We start from the raw sequence: 17,595 nt of genomic DNA, 5'->3' as shown, positions 1-17,595 counted from the left end.
GGTGGCAATGTCTGTCCCCCTTCAGCCAGCTGGGATCAGGCACAGAGCAGGAAGCAAAGCCCTTCTTCCCTTCACCCAGCTAGGATAAGGAGCAGAGCAGGTGGCAATGCCCACCCCATCTTCACCCTGCCAGAGTCAGGTGCCAAGCAGGCAGCAATGTGTCCCCCCGCCTTTAACCTGCCAAAATCAGGAATAGAGCAGGTAGCCCACACCCCCATCACCCAGCTGGTATCAGGTGCGAAGCAGATAGCAAAGCCCGCCACCTGCCTTTGCTTGTTGGGATCAGGCGCGGAGCAGGAGGCAATGCCCACGCCTCCCTTCACCCAGTGGGAAGCAGGTAGAAATGCCCCCCCTTCACCCCCCCCCCCGGGGATCAGGCTCAGAGCAGGCAGTAATACCTGTCCCCCTTCATCCAGTCGTAATCAGGCACAGAGCAAAAAGCAATGCCCATTTCCCCTTCACCCGGCTGGGATCAGGACTGGAGCAGGTGGCAATGCCCGCCCCCTCCTTTACCAAGCCTGTATCAGGCGTGGAGTAGGTAGCGAAGCCCAACACCACATGGCCGAGATCAGGCATGGAGCAGGTGACAATGCCCACTCCTCTCCTTCACCAGCTGAGATCAGTGACAGAGGAGGAGGGAATGCTTGCCTGCCTGCCCTCCCCTTTCTAGAGCCCATTGTATTGTTTCCCACAACGGGCTTTGTTGCTAGTTTGTAAATAAAGCAAATACTACACAAGGCTCCTTTTCAGTGTTCTCATGGCACTGTTAATGTCTTTGCTTCATTCGTAACTTGAACTTGATAATAAACACATAGAATACACTTCATGTTATCTACATTGAATATTCTTTATATTGTTACCACTATTCTCATTTGATGCAGCAGAAATCAAAGGATGAATGAGCAGGTGTGAATCACATTATACAAGTGAGAGCCCAATAAACATTCATGGCTGAGATCACTGTTTTCTCACTGGCCGAGGGCATAAGAAGCGCCCTGGAATAGCCACTGTGCACTTTGTTCACTGAAGTGCCGTCTGTTCCCCCTATCTCTGAATTTCCATAAACAGCTCTCCCAACAGGATCATACTGGATCCAGTCAGTTAAATCACCATTTGATAACTAAGCCCAAACAGTGTGAGCATTATCTCTGACACCATTAATTTTAGGTCTTAGCAGAACCATCAAGGACAGAGGAGAACTGCTGAGGACATGGAGTTTATAAGATGAAATGAATAAAAACAAACTTTATTTTAAGAAACATGTTGAATTCAACATACACCATAAAACTAACATCTCCTGTTCTTATCGCTAATATCTTCCTTTCCTTGCTACCTGTAAAAACCATACCTAGGCTAGCTCCACCCAAAAAGATCTAAAACAAACTGCCTTTCTTTCTTAGCCTCTCCCCATATCACCCCCTCAATACATACTCTCATCCAATCAGAACACTTCATTCCCAGCTCTCACTCATTGGGACTCTCACTCCAAGGGATTCCACTCCACTTTGCACGCATGCATGCACATGCACACACACACACCTTCCCCCCTCCCAGCCAATATTCTTACCTTTTAAACCACCTGTTAAGAACTACGTACACAACTCTTACAACCTTATCTGCCAATCCTATATGCATTAAGTTGCATCCAACCCCAAAACATGAGCCTTGACACCTACCAGAAATGTCTGGCTTCTCTGGTTCTCTGCCACCTTCCGTTCCAGAAGCTTTTCTTTCTTTTCCTCCAGAGAACGAAGCTGGGTCTGGATCTCTTTCTGCAGAAAGAGAAAAGGCCGCTGCTCTGGGGGAGGTCAGGCCCTCTAACACCCATCATGAATGTTTGCTTAAAGTCATATCTGATTTGTACATGAAGGAATGAGAGCGGTTTGGCTTCTGGGGCTTCTTGTAATTTGTTAATAAATCTTGAGGAGAAACAAGAGGCTTCTCTGTGACTCCTCTCCCTTGAATTAGTCATATTATCAAAACACTAGCTTGATACCTGTGTTCAGCTAAGGTATTTAACTACTTTAAGTCCAGTTACCGCCTTTCTTCAACTGTCTGCTGTTTCCTTGACCTGATTTTACCTCAGAACACAGAATTCCACAGCTGACCAATCAGAGAGAGGGGGAGGCAAGCAGGCAGCAGCCTGCCAGTCACACAGGAAAGCCAGACCCCACAGGGAGATTGGCAGCCCTAGTGGACTTTGAGGGGAAGACTGGGAGGTACGTTTTACCTCAGGACACATTCAATGACTTCCAACAGCAACTGCAAACCGTTTAGAATATGGAGGGGTGAGGACCCATCAGGCTGCACACACAAATTACCTCTGTGTTCCAACTGTCTCTGGGGGGCAATGAGGTGTGGAATGTTGTGAGCCCCAATCACCCTGCATATGCAAATGACCTTGAAAGGTTGGTCCAATCAGGGATGAGTGGCCAAATTGGCAGTGGGTGGGGGCACCAGCAGGCAGGAGCCTGCTCGTCACACAGGGAATTTGTATCCCTTTGGGAAAACACATTTTTCCTCTTTTTACCCCCTTAGGGGGCTAATTTCTTAAAACCCCTTCTTAGTGGGTGTTTACATCATGAAAAGAATGTTCTCCTCAAATTTCATGTTTCTAGGTCCAGGGGTTTGGGCTGGGCATTGATGAGTCAGCCAGGACACTTGTCTATATATGTAACAAGAACGTTAATGAAAAGCTATATATCAGGCATGCTGAGTTAGAGACGGAGTCATGAAACAACTTTAAAGAAAGCCATCATCTGTATCTTATTCTAACCTTGGCTCAATCTAATGGTCAATAACCAAAACCAGAAGGTGGACAAGAGAGGACAAGAGATAGTTCCTAGATATAACATGGCAGAAGAGGAGGGTGGAAAGGGTTCTAAAGGCACAACCGAATAGATGTCCAGGCATTATTTGTTGAGGGCTGATATGTGGAGGGATTAATTGGGCTTTGCGCACTGAGCAGATCACTGGTCCCCAAAGCAAGTCCTGTAGCCTTTCTGACCCTCAGGTACCTGACAGTCTCTTCCCCTCTTTTCTGCTGATTCCCAGCCACGGAAAAAATGGGGAAGGAATATTGGTGGGGGAAGTGGAGCAAAAGAAGTAAAGGCAAGTGGAAGAGGATCCCCTTATGTTTGTGAGTGAAGGAAGGCAAAGGAAGTTTTGCTGCCTTATGCCCCGTCTCCTGTGTCAACCTTGTGCACACATACCCCATGTGAAGTAAGGCCTATCTGCATGCATGTGATATGGCACTTAGGTAAATGCATGCATGTTCGAGTGTGTGTGTATCCACAATTGCTCATTTCATTCTCAAATACTGGGGAGCATGGAGAGGAGCGTAGAGATGTGCAGAGTATCTGTGGTTTCAGAACTGAACACACTGCGTCGTCTCCAGAGGGGTGGGGACAAAATGGTAGGAAACAGCCACTCTTCCATCTGTTTCCAAGTGAATTAGTATCAAGACATTCTAATATTCTTAATGTTCTAAACTGTCTTTATGGTTCCAGATAGGCATCCAGTGTAACGCTTTCCTACCTTATACTCTAGGAAAGCCTCCTCCATAGGAAGGACTCTGTGATTTCGGTGCTCCATGGATCTGTCACACACCATACAGATGGGGGCTTGATCATCATTGCAGAAGAGTTTCAGGGGCTCCAGGTGCCTCTTGCACACTCCCCACTTCCCCTCTGCTTCTTTTCCTGCCTGAAGTTTCTTGACAAGTTCCACAAGGTTTGCCAGCTGCCAGTTTGGCCTGAAAGTTTTTTGCTTGAAAATTTCTCTGCACTGAGGGCAAGAAGCTCCTGTGTCCACCTCCTCCCAGCACTGGGTGATGCAGGCTTGGCAGAAATTGTGCCCACAGTCAACTATCACGGGCTTTTTGAAGTGTTCCAGGCACACGGAACAAGTCAATTCCTCACAGAACTGCTTGACAATCCTTTCGGCTGCCATTGCTTCTCCTTTCTCCCTGAAATGTAAAGACAGCTTTAATTTTATTTTGATTTCCCACACCGCCTCTGATTTTCTTTGACTGTAATTGTCTCAGGATAAAATTTCTTTGGAGGGATGGAGGACAATACTCACTAAGCAATAATATGTAGGATGTCAAAAGGAATGAGGAGAAACTGCCAGTGAGTGAAGTGAAATTTAAAACAAGTGTTTTTTTTAATATAAATTTTATTTTTAACTAAAAGGGGTACAGAATATAGGGGATGGGAAAAAGAAATTCATATTATATATCTATCGCTAATACATCGCACCATACAATCTAATATATTTCTTCAATGTGTTCTGCAGATCAGCCGCTTATTTGCAAATTTTTCCATTCATTTTAAATAATGCCCATAAAAATCTTGATCCTAACTGAAAGCGAAGTTTCTTCAGATTTCCTCTGTATCTAGCTATAAAAAGGGTCCCAAATTCATTATATATTGTATTGTCCATCCCTTTCAATAAACTCGACAATTTATCCATTTCTGCTGTCTCAAGAATCCTTTCCATCAGATTTTCTTGTGTTGGGGTGACTGTCATTTTCCGAAGTTTCACATATAGTATCCTGGCTGCTGTGATTATATTCAAAATCAAATGTTTTTGGTTTTTATCAACTGGAACCAACATGTGGTTTAATAAAAAGAGTTCTAGTTTCAAAGGCAATGAAATCGTAAGGATCTGTTGAATCGTTTTGTGGACCATCTTCCAGAACTCTGCTGCTTTTTTACGTGTCCACCACATATGATCATAAGAACCCGGATTACTCTCACATTTCCAACATTTATTTGACATATTTAAAGACCTTTTAGCGATCCTAATAGGAGTTAGATGCCCTCTATAAAACATTTTGTAAATATTTTCCTTCAAAGAGGCTGCTTTTGTCATCCTTAAATTGCCCTTCCACATTTGCGACCATTGCTCTAAGTCAATTGTGTATCCCATGTTCTCTGCCCATTTTATCATGGTATCTTTAACTTCCTCCCCCTGTAGTTTTGAGTTTAGAAGCATACTATATAGTTTCTTTATTGTTTTAACATTGGCACCACACATTATCATGTCAATATTCTCATCCTTTTCGTAGAAGCCCGTTACCTTGTCTTTTTTATATCTTGATTCCAATTGTGCCTGGCCCCACCATCCCAACTCAATGTCTAACTCTGTCATTTCTTTTGGGTTTTTTAATAGACCACCTGGTTTCAACAGTACCTTGTAGGTAGGAGTTTCCCCCTCTTTTTTCAAATTAGGTTGTATAAATGCTTCGATTGGGGAGACCCACAAAGGGATTTTCTCATAAAAGACGAGTCTTATTCTTTCCCAAACCATCACTAATGCCTTCCTTATCCAATGATTCTTAAAGTATTTATGATATTCCCATTTTTTATACCAGAGAAATGCATGCCAGCCCATCAAAAAGTCATGTCCTTCCAAGTTTAGAAGTCTTTCGTTTTCCAGGGTAATCCATTCTCTCAACCAAGTCAACGCACAGGCCTTGTAGTATAACCCCCAATCTAGTAGGGCAAAACCTGCTTTTTCTTTTGTGTCTTGTAACGCTTTCAGTTTGATTCGTGGTCTTTTTTTCTGCCAAATGAAAGACGATACGGCTTGGTTAAGTTCCTTGAAAAAAATTTGGGGTGCCCCTACTGGTATGCTTTGGAACAAGAATAGAACTCTTGGTAGAACATTCATTTTTATCACCGCAATGCTTCCCAGCAATGATATCTGCAAGTCTTTCCATCTTTCCAAATCTTTTTTGATTGCTTTTATTAATGTCATATAGTTATCATCATACAGAGAGCTACATCTATTAGTCATCCAGATTTCTAGATATTTTATCCTCTTTTCTATTACAAGTTGTGATTTTTGGGTTAGTTCTTCCATCTTCTGTTTCTGCATGTTTTTTGTAATGAGCTTTGTCTTTTGAGTGTTTATTTTTAGGCCTACCAAGGCACCATATTCCTTAATTTCTTGCAGGAGCTCCTGGATTGATGTTAAAAGTTCTTCTAAAATGAAGACTAGATCATCTGCAAATGCTTGTACCTTATATTCTTGCTTCTTAATTCTAACTCCTCTAATTTCATCTGAATTTCGTATCTTATCCATAAATGTTTCCAATGTTAGTATGAACAGAAGAGGTGATAGTGGGCAGCCTTGTCTTGTTCCTTTTTTATTTTTATTGGGTCTGTTAACTGGCCATTAACTAAGATTCTGGTTTTTGTTTATCATAAGATTTTTTGGATTATTCTGGTTGTTGTGAGGTGGGTGGAGGTCTCATGGGAGCCAGATGTCAGCACCATGCTTCTAACTGGAAGCAAACATTATTGAGCTGAAAGTGGTGTATCACCCACTGGGCAGAAGTCCATGCCAGAATATAAAGGCACAAGAGAAGCCCCTGGAGAAGGAAAGCTTCAGTGCCAGAGTGGTGCTGAAGAGTTGAGGGCAGAACTAGCCTTGGGGAAGATCCCTGCGGATGTGTTGGGCACTGCTTCCTGATCTCTGGACACTTCCTCCTCCTCCTCATCGCAAACAGAGACATATAAAGCTGCAACAGCTTGGGATTTCTGAGTCATCGCCAGAGGCTGCTATACATGCTCCTGCCATTTGAGGCTACATGGGTGGCAGCCCAGGGAAAGGCCTTCTCAGTCATGACACTGAAACTTTGGAACTCTGTCCCATGGGAGATTTGCATGATTCCTAGCATCTCTGTCTTCCGCCAGCGAGTGAAGACTTTTCAGTTTCATTTGGTTTGGCCCCAGGAAACTCTTACTGTATATGTTTGTATATGTTCTTATTGTGGGTGTACACACATGCGCGCACACAGACTTAAAATTTTACCTTGATGGTTTAAATGTTTTCAAGTCAGATGTTTGCTGCTTTGAAGCCCTATTTGGGTGGAATGGCAACATCTTTTAAATAAATAAAGAGAAGCAATCCATGTTCAAGAATCAGAAGGCTTGAGGTCTTTCCTCCTCCCCACTTGGGTTCAATTGTGTCACCAGTATGTATTTGGGAGAACAAGAAGTCTACCAACTCTTCTCCTCTCCCCTCAAGCTCAGGGGCAGTGTTTGAAAGGCCGTCTTTGCCAGACGTTGCAGTTGCTTTCAGCGCTGCTCCCCTTGGCGGGTGAATATGTCCCGCACTTTCCCCCACCTGTATACAAACGAATCACCTTTAACATCAACATCTGAATAGCAGTACAATGGACAGACTCTGTGGCATCACTTCCCCAGCTGAGCCCTCTGCCTCCCTCAACTCCTCCTTCCTAGCACTGCCTCCAGATCTCCAGGAATTTCTCAAACTGGAGCTGGGAACCATATGCAGGAAGCACAGAGTGAACAGCAAAGCCACCTTGGAAAGGAATTGAGTCAGGGCTGGAAATGTCAGGTGTTCAGATTATTCCAAGTGGTTCTGATCGCTCCAGCTCAGAAAGGCCATCGCTTGGCACCAGGGGGCATCCCCTCCGCATACAAATGCCCGGTTCACTCCCCACCACATCTCACACTAACAGGCCCCGTTAACCCCGTGCCCGAGAACCAGGCTGCCAGTCCGTCTGGGCACTCAAGGCATCCAGGGCTAGATGGATTAGCAGTCTGATTTAGTATAAAGCGACTTCACGTGTTCAATTTAAGCCCTGCCCTTCTCCTTACAAAAACAAAGAAAGATTTCTATGGTTTCTATGTACAGTCAAATCACTTCTTGAACAATCTCGGCTGTCGACCGCCTCCCTCCTCTGCAGCCCCAGAACAACACTCACGGGCCCGCCTTTCCTCCTCCCACATCGCGGATACAATTAAGCACGTATGAACGCCCGTTCATCTTCCCCTCTTTCCCCCAGCCACTGTAGTCTCTGACCAACTTTCAGTACATTGGAAATAATCTTCCCGATTGCCTTTGCTGAACTTGCTGCTACGCCGGGCTACTCCCCGCCCCCCGACCTTTGAAAGAAAGCTGTGCACTACAGCGTTTTTTCCTGCTTGCTCAGAACTTCACCCCAATACACCCTCTCCATTAATCCTTTGTTAGACGAAATTAAGTACCTTCTCCAGCCTTGTTCAATTTTTTTTAAAAAACCCTCCGAAATTAGTTTCTTTTGGGATGTCCAGCGGGAAACCTCTGAGCGTGCGCAAACCAACCAACGTTAGAAAGGAAAATAGAGTGGAAGCTCGGCTTGCGCCCTAATTTTTGCTGATGCGTCCATCAGGTGGAACAGGATAACCTCCTCCATCCAATCAAAATGAGGGATGGGCGGAGTATTAATCCCGCTCTCTGGGGTTTAAAAAAATCAGGAGCGAAAGCGAAATTGACGTTCTTTCCCCCTTGACTGGGCAAGCTCGTGGTTGTTGCGAGTGGAAGTCCCAGCCAGTGCTTTAGAAATGTAGCGGAGATTAAGTTACACGCCAGGGCTGGGTCTGCGGTGCCCACTTCCTTGCAACTGGAACCGAGAGAACTGAAGAGCCAGCGTGTTGAAGCATTTAAAGCGTCAAAGCCTGGACCGGGAGTCCCAGGTTCGAATCCCCAAACTTCCGCGGAAGCTTGCTGCTGGGCGGCCTTGGGCTAGTCGCATTCTCTCGACCTAGTCGTGTGAGGAGAAAATGGAGAAGGAGAAAATGCCGTAAATCGCTTTGGAGGCTCAAAACGAATTAAAAGAACTAACACTCCTCCCTTCCCCGCCTCTACTTTAGCTATTCACGTGTGTAGCGTTAACTCTCCATTCACCCCCAACAGGATGTCAAAGTTAGAAGGGAGACCGTTAAATTTTAACCCCTTCAAAGCCAGTAAATCCTTTCCGTCGTTTATCAGGCTTAATTTAGATGCCCCCAAGGGCTGCTCCCTCCTCTGGAAACCCCATGCCGCAGAGATGACTCCTCCCTCCAGCTCAAGTACTTTGCTGCCTGTTGCGAGGAACCAAAATCCGCTGCCAGCCAAATGAGGCCCGTTTCCACTCTCTTGCCCAGGAGAATGCTTTGGGTTAAACAAAATTTGGAGAAAATCTACATGCAAGTTTGTCCAACACCTACTTTGGCCCTAAACCAGCGACCATCATTCTTAGAGAATGTCCTCCCCCCCCCCCCCAAATTGCCACCATTCCATCTCACTCATTATCCTCTTTTGAGTCTAAATTATATTTGAATCCTCGTTGCTTTATTTTTAGACCTACCTCAAGTAAGGAAACGATTGTATGTGTAGCTGGAGGGCATCCAGGACAACTCTTGCATATGTTCCCAGCCCATGGTGGTAAGATGCAGTGATTACACCCACTAGATAAACTGATATTGGAGAAGCAAGGTGCACTAGGAGAGAGCCCAATAGGTGGCCAAACTTGTTGAAATAACTACTCAGCTGAGCTCTTGTGCCCAAAAGGTAGGTTGAGGGAGAGTAGGCAGCTTGTGCAAAGACAGCTTTCATTCTGATTTGCCGAACAGAGCAGGCAGCCAGGAAATAAAACTTGGGCTTGCCTTAGAGCATGTTTTTGTCTCCATAGAGTAGTATCTCTCTCACAATCCTACCATATAATTCCTTAAACAGGTTTCCGACGACTCACAGGGATTCTACAGAGCAGGCGCGTTAGTGCGCGCCTAGCGAGGATACCTTCCACTGCCCAATCTGTGCCCATGAGGTCGGAACGGGCCAGAGCCGGGTGCGCTAGCCTGCCCGGCGCTCCCTCTGCACGCCCTGCTGATTGCCCAGGCTGCAGCCGGAGCCGGGCGGCCCCTCAGCTGCCCCAGGAGGAGTGAGACGAGAGAGAGAGCCGCCTGCTCACGGGGCTCAAAGGCGTGCCAAGAAGCTCTCCGAGGTGGCCCCCAAACTTAGCAGCAGGGGAGAAGGCAAGCAGGCAGGCGCCCAGCTCACTCCGTTGCCTCCTTGCGCTCAAGGCAGGTGGACTCGCGCGCGTGCCCACCAGCTGCCGAGGTTGTCATGGCAGCGACTCCGCCCCCCCCCCCGCCCCTCGGAGCATGCGGAGCCCGGCCCGCCAAAGGACAGCGCGGGTGGATGGGCGGGCAGGGAAAGGACGCTTCTCCTTTAACCCTCCCAGCGCTGGGCCAGGCCGGCTGGGGCCTCATCCTGAACCCGGGGCGGCCGGCCATCCAGCTGCAGTGAAGGAGAGCCCGGCTGAGTCCCCAAGGCTGCACTTCCCCCTCCTCCCGCCCAGCTGGGGTTCAAAAGGCGGCAGGAGGCAAGCTTGTGGGTTGCCAGCTCCTGGTAGGGATATTCTGGGGGATCAGGGGTGGAACTTTGGGGACCCCAGTACAGTACAATGTAGTATAGTCCATCCTCCAAAGTAGCTCTCTCCTCCAGTGGAAGTGATCGAATGGGTTGCCAGCTCCAGGTAGGGGAGTTCTGGGGGGTGGAGGAGTGGAGCTTTGGGGACTTCAGTGCAGTATAATGCAATAGAGTCTCCCCTTCAAAGCAGCCCTCTCTTCCAGTGGAAGTGATCTCTGTCTGCTGGAGATCAGTTGTAACCCCAGGAGATCCCCAGGCACCACCCAGAGGTTGGGAAATAGGGTTGTCAGCTTCAGGTTGGAAAATTCCTGGAGAGGGTGGAGTTCAGGGAAGGGTGGAAGCTTAGCTGGATATAATGCCATAGAGTCCCCTCTGCTAAGCAGCCATTCAGGAGAACTGATCTCGGTGGCTTGGAGATCAGTTGTCATTCCAGACCTCCATCACCACCCGGAGATTGACAGCCTGCCTTCGATGATGGAGACTTTGCTAATGGAGAAGAGGTTGCAAGCCTCTCCTGCTTGCTCAGGGGCAGAAGGAATTGCTGCCTCGGGCAGGGAAGTCCACTCAAGTCAGCAAGCAGAGACTGTTTACATTTGCAAATCATGCACCCTTCTTGCCTGTATGCACCCTTCTTTTTCTGAGATAAATGTATTTACAAAGTGCCTGGAGAGAAGTGGTGCAGCCACTGCTATTGGTCTTTAGAGCTCAGCTAGATTCCCAAGTTCATTGGGAGCGTGCACGTGGGAATGTACTTAGACGTAAGCCCTACTGTGCACCACAGCATTGCAGTTGCAGGGTGGTACTTGCAGAAGGCTTTGCTCAGATGAGTGAAACTGTTGCAGAAAAGTATACTGGGAGTAGTACAAGTCCTAGACTATGAAGGACTTCTTCATGCCTATAAAGAACTTGAATTGAACCTGAATATGAATGGAGCAGCTGATCAATTGGTTCAATGGGCCTGCTCAGCCTAGCAAAACTATACTACCATCCTAAAGAGAGTCACCCCTTTCTACACGCATAGACTTCAGTGGACTTAGAAGGGTGTATTTAGGAGTGCACTGCTAATCTCCTTAGCCTTGACTGTTGGGGAAAGTGCTCCAATCTCTTGATAACTTTGGACAATTTTTGGCAACCTTTCCAGCACTATAACCACTTTTTTGAAATAGAGCAACTAGAACTGTAGACAGTATTCCAAATGAAGCTGCACCCTAATGCCATAGAAAAGCATTACAATATTGCCATGGAGGTGGCAGGGAGGCCTGGCACAGCGCATCCCTCCCAACCGTTTGCATTTTTTCATGCAACGGGCTTTGTTGCTAGTTTGTAAATAAAGCAAATACTACACAAGGCTCCTTTTCAGTGTCCTCGCAGCACTGTTGATGTCTTTGCTTCATTCATAACTTGAACTTGATAATAAACACATAGAATACACTTCATGTTATCTACATTAAATATTGCTCATATTGTTACCATTATTCTCATTTGATGCAATAGAAATCAAAGGATGAATGAGCAGGTGGAAAGGGGAAAGTAGGGGAGTAGGGGGAAAAAACGGATAAGGGGTTGGAAAACTGTTGGAAGTCAACAAAAGGGGGGGGAAAGGGAGGATGTTAGAACTGGAATATTTAAAGGAAATTGATTGTAATGGATATTATAGTGATTTCTAATCCAATAAAAATTTTAAAAAAAAAGAAATCAAAGGATGAATGAGCAAGTGTGATACACATTACACAAGTGACTAATAAACATTCATGGCTGAGATCTCTGTTGTCTCGCTGGCCGAGGGCATAAGAAGCGCTCTGGAATAGCCACTGTGCACTTTGTTCACTGAAGTGCCATCTGTTTCCCATATCTCTGAATTTCCATAAACAGCTCTCCCAACAGGATCATACTGGATCCAGTCAGTTAAATCACCATTTGGTAACTAAGCCCAAACAGTGTGAGCATTATCTCTGACACCATTAATCTTAGGTCTTAGCAGAACCATCAAGGACAGAGAACTGCTGAAGACATGGAGTTTATAAGATGAAATGAATAAAAACAAACTTTATTTTAAGAAAGATGTTGAATTCAACATACACCATAAACCTAACATCTCCTGTTCTTATCACTAATATCTTCCTTTCCTTGCTACCTGTAAAAACCGTACCTAGGCTAGCTCCACCTAAAAAGATCTAAAACAAACTGCCTTTCTTTCTTAGCCTCTCCCCATATCACCCCCTCAATACATCCTCTCATCCAATCAGAACACTTCACTCCCAGCTCTCTCTCACTCATTGGGACTCTCTCTTTCACTCCAAGGTATTCCACTCCACTTCACAGGCATGCATGCGCATACACACACACACACCTCCCCCCCCCCCCGCAACCAATATTCTTACCCTTTAAACCACCTGTTAAGAACTACGTACACAACTCTTACAACCTTATCTGCCAATCCTATATCCATGATGTTGCATCCAACCCCAAAACACGAGCCTTGACACCTATCAGAAATTTCTGGCTTCTCTGGTTCTCTGCCACCTTCCGTTCCAGAAGCTTTTTTCTCTCTTCCTCCAGAGAACGAAGCTGGGTCTGGATCTCTTTCTGCAGAAACAGAAAAGGTCGTTGCTCTGGGGGAGGTCAGGCCCTCTAACACCCATCATGAATGTTTGCTTAAAGTCATATCTGATTTGTACATGAAGGATGTTCCCGCACTTTCCCCAAGGTGTATACAAGTAAACCACCTTTAACATCAACATCTGAATAGCACAACTCAGCAGTACAATGGACAGACTCTGTGGCATCACTTCCCCAGCAGAGCCCTCTCCCTCCCTCAACTCCTCCTTCCTAGCACTGCCTCCAGATCTCCAGGAATTTCTCAAACTGGAGCTGGGAACCATAAGCAGGAATCACAGAGTGGACAGCAAAGCCACCTTGGAAAAAACCTGAATCAGCTAGAAGTGCACTGTAGGGTCAGGTGGTTCTGATCGCTCCAGCTCAAAAAGGCCACTGCTTGGCACCAGGGGGACATCCCCTCTACATACAAATGCCAGGCTCAGTACTCAGCGCCTCTCACACTAACAGGCCCAGTTAGCCCCATGTCCAAAAATCAGGCTGCTAGTCAGATTGGGCAACCAAGGCCTTCCAAGTTAAATGGATTAGCAGTCTGACTTGGTATAAGGCAGCTTCCCTGCCCTTCTTCTTACAAAAACCAAGCAAGATTTCTAGTTTGTCTCTATCTAAAGTCAAACCACTTCACAATTGTGGAGCTACATTTGCTAGGCTGCACACTGTCTGACCAAACTTTCAGACTGCGTAATCTTCCAAATTGCCTTTGCTATACTTGCTGCTACGCCAGGCTACTCGGCTGCCCCTTTGAAGGAAAGCTGTGCATGTGAACTTTTCCCCTGCTTGCTCAGAACTTCACTCCCAACGGGCCCCTTCCTTTGGTCCTTTGTTCAACAAAATAAGTACCTTCCAATATATATTTATATTTTAAAAACCTCCAAAATCAGTTTCTTTTCTGATGTCTGGTGGGGAACCGCTGACCACAGCCATACACTCTATAGTAGTGGTTGCATCCATCAGGGGGGAAAACCCGCTAGGAGCAGAAATCTTCAATCAAATCAAAAAGAGAGGTGGGCAGAGCATTAACCCCCCCCATGGGGTTTACAAAAATTAGGAGCAAAAGCGAAGTTAACCTTTTCAGTTGATGGGTGCAAGTAGGTGGTTGGTGCCGGTTGAGGGCATCTGGACAGTCCTAAGATATTAGCCATGTGCACATTCTTTGCTTTTTCTGAGGGGAAATATAGTCATTTGCTTACTTTGTACATTTTTATCCTATCTTTTCTCCAAGGTGCCTAAGGAATATGGGTCTCCAACATTTTGAGATAGACTGAGTTGAAAGTCAGTGGATCGTGGTTACATATTATGCCCCCTCAGATTTTGGTTAAGTCCCAGTCCAGCAAGCACTGAAATCTTTGACCATTAAAATGCCCAGTTGTGTCTCACTCCTGGCTAATCCACGAGAGTTGGGCGAAGAACATGAGAGAAGGAAGACTAGATGAGAAAGGGAAAGACAATGGAAGATAATGCAAGGAGGACACCTGGGCATATGAGAGGGAGAGTGATGCTGGAGACATGGACAAATGGGGGTGAGATCTACCGTGGGACAGACAAAGGAAGTCCCCACGACAAGAACAAGGAAGGTCATCAGAGCGATGAGAGAAAGATTATGGAGACCATCGGCCACAATCAGAGAAAGAAGGAGAGATTAAGAGGGGAGGAGGATTAGGTCACAGCTAATCGTCTTGAAGAGGGCATGTTGTCTCTGTAGGCTTAGATGGAAAAGCCTGACATGTATGCTTAAACTGCAGCCCTTCATTTCCTCTCTGTAAGGGGTGATACGGCCTGTTATAGGGTAGTCAGCTTTACATCATATAATTCAGTAAGCGGGTTTCCCACGACTCACACGGATTTCACGGTGCAGGCGCAGGCGCAGGCGCACTCTCGGGCGCCCCTAGCCGGGATGAGAGGCGAGTCTTGGCAGCAGGGCTTGCTGAGGAGGCCGGAGCGTGCCCCGCTGCCTGCTCCCCTCCCTCCCCGCACCTCTAGCCCAAAGATGAAGCGCCCTCCCACCTGTCAACCACCGCCAAGCTGCAGGAAGGGCGGGCGGCTTGTCTGCCGTTCCCGCCAGGATCGGAGGCGGCGAAGCGCCCTCCCACCTATCAAGCTCCAGCCCAGCCGCAGGAAGGGTGTGGGTGCGCTTTTCGACTGTTCCCCGCAGGGATCCGCAGCGACGAAGCGCCCTAGTCCCGCCTGTCAAGCCCCGGCCAAGCTGCGGGAAGGCCAGGCGGCGTCTCTACCGTTCCTGCCGGGATCGGTGGCAGCGAAACGCTCTCCAGCCTGACAAGTCCCGGCTGGGCTGCAGTAAAGGCGGGCGTGCTTTCCGCCGTTCCCCACCGGGATCGGCTGCGGTGAAGCCCCCTCCGGTCTGACAAGCCCCAGCCGGGCTGCAGGAAAGGCGGGAGCGCTTCTCTGCTATTCCCCGCTGGATTGGCGGCCGTGAAGCGCCCTCCTGCTTCGCCCCCTGCCTGATTTCTCCCCTTTCCCACCCCCGCCCTCTGCAAGCCCGGCGTGCCAGCCTGCTCCTGCCAGCCTGCTCCTGCCTGAGTCTCCTTGCCTGTCTTCTCCCCTCTCCCACCCCAGCCAGGTGCCCGCATCACCTGGTTCATCCCCCAAAGGGGTTGAATCCCGCGAATAGGGTTGCCAGCTTCCTGGTGGTGGCTGGAGATCTCCAGGAAGTGGAAGAGATCTCCAGGCAGGCCACAGAGATCAGTTGCTCTGGAGAAAATGGCTATTTGGAAAGGTGGCCTCTATGGCATTATAGCATGTTGAGGGGCCTACTTTCCCCAAACCGACTTCTCCAGACTCCACTCCCCCAAATCTCCAGGAATTTCACAACCTGGAGCTGGCAATCCTATTCCAGCCTCCCGGTTCAACCTGAAGGGTGCCAAACCGGGTAGCTGCCAGCTGCAGGGGCGCTCCAGGCTGCTCGCCTCCCCCGCCCCCACTCCCCGCAGCGCTTCTGTAGCTCCAGCCATCCTGTTTGGCCCCAATAGAGCCGAACCAGGCAGCTGCCTGGCACAGGAGTGCCAGGTCTCCTGCCCGGGACCTTGGGGAGGGGGCAATGCCAGGCCTGGACACCCTGCCCTCCCCCTGACTCAATTGGGGCTTTGGGGAAGGGGCAATACCTGGCCCAGCTGCCCTGCCGCCACCCCCCCCCCCCACCTGATGGGGCACAGCAGAGACAGAAATGCCTGCCGCGCCTTCCCTGCCCTTTCTAGAGCCGGTTGTATTGTTTTCCTACAATGGGCTTTGTTACTAGTTATATGCTAGTTTCAGGGTTCAAGAAATCCTTTTATTTGGGACAACACTGACTTGAGATTATGCTGATAACTGATTAACTCAAAAACAGTGATTGAATATTTACTTACACAGAAGTAGGGGCTCCAGTCCAGATGAGTTTTTGCCCTTACAATTAATTCAAGGAGAAGACTAGACTGCCCTTTTCAATTTGTTAGACATTGTCTTAGAGATTAGTCTTCTGTCATATTTGTCCGTTGTGGCCAGAAACACAGACTGTATCTTGAAACCTGAAATGAGCTCAGCAAGTCAGGATTGTTTGCTTTCTTGCAAAAGGACACCTCATGTTACACTTTAACTAATTTTAGCTGACCATTGATTTCTTTGTGGCACTCAGGGTCTGATCCATGCTTCGTATTCTCCAGGCCTTTTGCCATCTGTTCTCAGGGCCTAAAACCATGGGGAGGAAGTTTATGCCTGTAGCTGCCCTTTTTTTCTATGCTCTGGGGAAGCCTGAGGCCCCAGATAACTATGGGGTGCTGGCATAACATAGCCATGTGCACTTAGCATCTTTTATATTTGCAAGCTTGATGGTGAGAGATATGAAGGGCAACAGGCTGACTGATGTATTTCAAATGCTCAGTACACCCAAAAAGCTCTCCTAGGCTGACCTCATTCAGATGAATGTGTCTTCTACTAAGGTAGTGAGGTCCTCTCTTCCTATTCATTCCGTTGAGGTTTCCATTCAACTAGAAATTGTATTTTTCACCTCATCAACCAAGCTGTCGTAATAATAAAGCCCATCCGATAGGTTTTCTTGTCAAACACAAATTATTACTTTAAAAAGTACACAATTTACTTGGCTGGCAGAGATCTGCTCCAGCCAAACCCAGAGGCAGTTCCCAGCTTGATCAGGATGCCCCAAGTCTTGTTCATAACTTACAGTGACGGCATGTATGATCCATGTACAGTGTAAAATTGAATGTAAAATGGTAATTATCCAATACATACATGAAGAACAATTAACGCATGTACAGCTTAACAGGTGAATGGAACCATTCATCCAGTGCGTGTCTTGTATTTGTCTAGGATACACAATAAGATAATCGAAGCCCCTTTGGTATCACATTTTTTGGAATATCAAAATGAAATTGACTTCAGATTTTCGGTTTTACATGTTGTTAAGGTGGATAATAGTTGTGATACACAAAGGGAACTTGCTGGTCCTTTAAACTGAACACTCTTACATGGTTTGATGTTTGGATTTCTCTTGTTATCTCTAATTTATACGGTTGGAATGCAGGCTGTGAGCTGTTTGTAAATATATTTTGATATATGCGTTCGTTGCATTGTAAACTCTTGTATTATATTTACAATATATATTCAGTAACACAGAATGGTCCCCTTTAACTGAGGCTGTATGCATTATAATGCCATTGAAAGCTTAATCAGTCACACAGGCAGTTTGATTTAAAGGCATCATCATGAGTATTTAATGTAAAGTTGTTCAAGTTATTCCTTGTAAGTATATCTTATGGG

General features: G+C 46.9%; 1 pseudogene; it reads right to left on the bottom strand.

Annotated features, from left to right (window-relative positions):
- Positions 1-16,321, bottom strand: part of LOC129328873 (zinc finger protein RFP-like) — a 51,828-nt pseudogene extending 35,507 nt beyond the window's left edge.
- Between the last annotated feature and the right edge of the window lie 1,274 nt (positions 16,322-17,595).

Source organism: Eublepharis macularius, chromosome 4 (assembly GCF_028583425.1).
Source record: "Eublepharis macularius isolate TG4126 chromosome 4, MPM_Emac_v1.0, whole genome shotgun sequence".
Classification (NCBI taxonomy): domain Eukaryota; kingdom Metazoa; phylum Chordata; class Lepidosauria; order Squamata; family Eublepharidae; genus Eublepharis; species Eublepharis macularius.
Note: the sequence above shows the minus strand (reverse complement) of the source record. Positions and strands in the feature narration are given on the sequence as shown.